Source organism: Lucilia cuprina, chromosome 4, assembly GCF_022045245.1.
Source record: "Lucilia cuprina isolate Lc7/37 chromosome 4, ASM2204524v1, whole genome shotgun sequence".
Lineage (NCBI taxonomy): Eukaryota > Metazoa > Arthropoda > Insecta > Diptera > Calliphoridae > Lucilia > Lucilia cuprina.
Window position 1 is genome coordinate 81,428,817 of NC_060952.1, and position 5,397 is coordinate 81,434,213.

Consider the following 5,397-nt stretch of genomic DNA (forward strand, 5'->3'; position numbering starts at 1 on the left):
CGGTATGTGCATTACTCACACTATGTCAAATTGCCCTTATAAAAGTATAATTAGACCAATACTAACTTACTAACAATAACTTTTTGCGTAAGTTAGTTAGTTAGTCTGATTATAATATAAACATCTAGAAGACAATTCTTTCAGTTGTCGCCATCAAATGATTTACTTAATTCTAAGACTGTATTAGATTGTCAGAAATACAAGAGCGTTTGTAATAGTTTTCAAGAGAAGGAAGCTGGAGGGCTGAATTAAAAACAAGGGAGAGAGAACCCAACAAGATCTCTTGGAGTAATGAGTGTTAGTAGCAACGCAAGGTTTGTTAGTTAGTTAGGTAGATAGGTAGTCAGATAGTTAGAAAGTCAGTTAGTTATTAACTTAGTAAGTTAGCTAGTTAGTTACTTAGTTACTTAGTTAGTAAGTTAGTTAGTTAGTTAGTTAGTTAGTTAGTTAGTTAGTTAGTAAGTTAGTTAGTTAGTTAGTTAGTTAGTTAGTTAGTTAGTTAGTTAGTCAGTTAGTAAGTTAGTTAGTTAGTTAGTTAGTTAGTTAGTTAGTTAGTAAGTTAGTTAGTTAGTTAGTTAGTTAGTTAGTTAGTTAGTAAGTTAGTTAGTTAGTTAGTTAGTTAGTTAGTTAGTTAATTAGTTAGTTACTTAGTGAGTTAGTTAGGTAGTTAGTTAGTTAGTTAGTTAGTTAGTTAGTTAGTTAGTTAGTTAGTTAGTTATTTAGTTAGTTAGTTAGTTAGTTAGTTAGTTAGTTAGTTAGTTAGTTAGTTAGTTAGTTAGTTAGTAAGTAAGTTAGTTAGTTAGTTAGTTAGTTAGTTAGTTAGTTAGTTAGTTAGTTAGTTAGTTAGTTAGTTAGTTAGTTAGTTAGTTAGTTAGTTAGTTAGTTAGTTAGTTAGTTAGTTAGTTAGTTAGTTAGTTAGTTAGTTAGTTAGTTAGTTAGTTAGTTAGTTAGTTAGTTAGTTAGTTAATTAGTAAGTTAGTTAGTTAGTTAGTTAGTTAGTTAGTTAGTTAGTTAGTTAATTAGTTAGTTAATTAGTTAGTTAGTTAGTTAGTTAGTTAGTTGTCTAGTCAAGTCTATAGTTTGGTCGATAGTCTAATCTATAGTTCATAGTCTAGTCTACCCTAGAATATAGTCTATAGTATAGCCTAGTTTAGTCTAGTCTATTCTGTGTAGTTTAGTCTTAGTTAGTTATTTAGTTAGTTATTTAGTTAGTCAAAACTTTCTTCACAAAAATGACTCACCCATACAAACATATTAATATACATACATATGTACCTAAGTAAATATATTAACGCAACCTTATGTAAATACGTCTAAACAAAGTGAATATATCTAAAAACTATTTATCACCATTATTCTTCTAACAAGTATTGTTTGTTTACGTTTTCGTTATGGACAAGTTTCTAAAAGAAAAAAACCAAACAAAAACAAACGCGTGTAGTTCTTTGAAAAATACCCAATTGGAAACCTCTAATCACATTCACATCACTTATTTTTCCTAAGAATTAAATGGAAATTAATGAAAGGACATATTGTGTAAAAAGGATACATGAAGCTGTTTCTTTAAGATAAACATATTGTTCATAAATATTTATTGACAAATTGCCAACAAGAAGTATTGTTGAAGAATGGATTTAATTTTAAAAGTATTTGAAGTAAGAAAAAAAAATAAAACGATTTATTAAATTGTATATTAAATATAAATCTAATAAATGTGGTGAATTTTCTAAACAAAAACAATAACGAATGGAAATCAATGCGCAGTTGCAAGATTTTAAGAGAAATTTAAAAGAGTAGTTGAAAGGATATATGAACTAAAAGAATACTTCAGTTTAACGAAGTATTTGAAAAACAACTTTAATGTAGTTATTATATAAAATTCGTATTTCCTAATTTTGTGAGGATCCTCCTATAATTTGTTATATATAAAATATTCTTACATACATATGTAGTTGTGAACTAGAACTGAACTAGAACTGAACTAGAACTGAACTAGAACTGAACTAGAACTGAACTAGAACTGAACTAGAACTGAACTAGAACTGAACTAGAACTGAACTAGAACTGAACTAGAACTGAACTAGAACTGAACTAGAACTGAACTAGAACTGAACTAGAACTGAACTAGAACTGAACTAGAACTGAACTAGAACTGAACTAGAACTGTACTAGAACTGAACTAGAACTGAATTAGAACTGATCTAGAACTAAACAAAAACCTATCTAGAACTAATTTGAATTGAACTAGATGGTTTAAAACAGCAAAATGAATCGGTTTATCGACTGATTATATTACTAAACTACATATTAAATGGTAACCCTTAAATTACTACACAACTTTTAAAACTCTCTCTTCAAAAGAATAATTTGCTCTTTTTCCTTAAAGGTGAATTGCACAATAATGTCCTTAAAGCCTAAACTACAAGTGTTTGCGAAGAAAACATTCACAACTATTGCAACAGTCCGTCCTCAGAGTTCTTAAGCATCAGACGTGGTTAAAACTAAATAAACGCGAAAACTTTAAAAAATAATAATAAAAAAATTGTCTAAAAAAGTGAATTCCAAAAAAAAGTGAAAGGGAGAAAGTAGTTTTGAAAACAAAAACAACAGCACTATAAAAATAATAATAATAAAAAACAACAAAACTAAAGACAAAAATTTACTAAAAAGAGTTCTTTTTTTGTTAAAGGGGTGGTGGTAGTGAAGTAATTAAAGGTTAAATTAAAAAAATAACAAAATAAATTCAATGAAAAAAGTAATTTAAATTTTCCTTTTTTAAAGTTGTTTCCTAGAAGTGTGTTGTGTAACCAAGAGTGTGTATTAATAAAAAAAGTTAATAAAGTTTTTAAAAAATCCTGCTTTCCTAATATTACTTGTAATAAATTACTAAAAAAAATTAATAATACGACAGAAAAATTCTGAAAAAAACAAGAAACTTGGCGTCAGACGCGGCGGCAGACTTCTTGTACTTAAGAGCAGAACTACTACAAAAACAAAAAAAAACTAAAAATACTTTCCCCTCTTAGTTCATGTCAAGTTTTATTTTTTCTTCCTTTTTTTAGTTTTTTTTTCGATTTCAATAGCATTTATACTTTATTCTAACTACGATACATAGTGTATGACATAGTTTTAGTTTATTTTATTTCATAGTTTTGTTTTTGTATTCATTGTAGATTTTTTTCGTTTTCAAACGAACGCGTAATCATACAATTTGTCCTTGATGTCGTCATTAAGTCTCGAAAAAATATCCATTTAAATATAAAATAGTGAAAAATTTTGCATATTTCATTGCTGAACATTTTTATAAAATAAAGTAATAAATAAATATAAATAATTATATGTTCAAGTGGTTTTTAACAATATTTTTCTAACAAAACCTCTACTCTAATTAAGTGTTTGCTGTTATAAGTTATTAAGTAAAATAACATTTCGGTAATTAATAAAAAATACTAATTATTATGATTCTAATCCTGTGGTTGGTTTGAAAAGTAGTCCTTTTGGTAGCCATACATCTCATAAACAAAAGATGATGTTTACTCTAATCGTCGCTTATTCAAAAAACTGAACCAGAACTGAACTAGAACAAAACTAGAACAGAACAGGAAGTGAACTAAAACTGAACTAGAACTAAACTAGAACTGAACTAGAGCTAAACTAGAACTAAACTAGAACTGAATTAGAACTAGAACTAGAACTGAAATAGAACTGAACTAGAACTGAACTAGAACTGAACTAGAACTGAACTAGAACTGAACTAGAACTGAACTAGAACTGAACTAGAACTGAACTAGAACTGAACTAGAACTGAACTAGAACTGAACTAGAACTGAACTAGAACTGAACTAGAGCTGAACTAGAACTGAACTAGAACTGAACTGGAACTGAACTAGAACTGAACTAGAACTGAACTTGAACTGAACTAGAAAAAAGTTACTAAATGGAACATTTTGTTACTAAACTTGTCACCTTTAACCTCAAATTTTACTAACCCTAAACTAAATTCCCATAAAATAAGTATTTATGATTGACATGACCTTCGACACTAAGTACTTATGTATTTTATATTCCTTTAATAAGTATTTGTGTCACATCTTCATTCATAATTAATAGCAACTTGACTTTTACTTCTCGTTTAAACATCGAAAAAGGGCTCAAAGCTAATTATAGTTGTATTGTTTGTTTTATTAATTATATTGAAATCCTCTTTTTATATTAAATCAATATTTACATGAACTTAATGGAAATTTTAATATATAAATGTATAGAGAAATTCTAAACATGTTTGTTTGTATGCTATCGGCAAAATAGGTCATATTGACAAAACTACGAGAAAACAATAACCCTTTTGCACATTCTATTATTTGTGATGTAAATGATATTTGTGTAATCGTATATGATCTCTATTAAATAGAGATTAATTATAAAAAGACATTGAATGTGAAATGAACATTTATTAATATTTGCTGTCATATTTAACTGGATTTTTAATCGAACAATTATGGATGTTAATGACTTTACAAATATATTTTGTAAACGATATTTAGGTACAAACATAATTATTAAAATGTTTATTATCACAGTCCAGAGTGAAATAAGTCTAAATTGATGATTTTTTGATGGTAAAAATCTATGTGACGAGGTGTGAAACTATGGCCATTGTTAGAGGTGGATTATTGCGTATGATAAATATGTAATAATTACATACTACTCATACGCATAGTATAACATCTATTGTAATTTTGTTACCTAATGCATATAACTAGGGCTCACTGGTTTAAAACAAACTGTTGAATTTTTCAGTTGCAACAATTTCTGTATCTTCTTCCATATTAATCAAGAACTATAACAAGTATAGTTGTGAACGTTCAACGTTGACATCCATTAATAGTCTAGTATATAGTCTACTATATATTGTGTTGTTCATAGCTAAGTCGATAATCTAGCCTATAGCCCAGTCTATATCCCATTCAATAGGTTATTCTATAGTATAGTCTGTAGTCTTTTTTATATCCTAGTGTATAGTGTAGTTCATAGTTTTTAGACTTGTCTATTGTCAATATTATAGTCTAATCCATAGCCCAGTCTATAGTCTAGTCAAAAGTCTAGTCAATAGTCTAGTTTATAGTCTAGTCGATAGCCCAGTCAATAGTCTAGTCTACAGTCTAGTGAATAGTCTAGTATGTAGTTTTTTTAATGTCTAGCTTGTAGTCTAGTTTATAATCAAGAAAATTTTCTAGTCTATAGTCTAGTCAATAGTCTAGTCTATAGTCTAATCTATAGTCTAGTCTGTAGTCTAGTCTATAGTCTAGTCCATAGTCTAGTCTATAGTCTAGTCTATAGTCTAGTCTAAAGTCTAGTCTATAGTCTAGTCTATAGTCTAGTCTATAGTCTAGTCTA

General features: G+C 27.9%; 1 long non-coding RNA gene across 1 annotated transcript; it reads left to right on the forward strand.

Moving 5' to 3' along the window:
• The first annotated feature begins 2,468 nt into the window (after positions 1-2,468).
• LOC124419361 lies at positions 2,469-4,344 on the forward strand. The gene is made up of 3 exons (XR_006940516.1): positions 2,469-2,813; positions 3,174-3,432; positions 4,266-4,344. It is a non-coding gene; the product is annotated as an uncharacterized LOC124419361 (long non-coding RNA).
• The last annotated feature ends 1,053 nt before the right edge of the window (positions 4,345-5,397 follow it).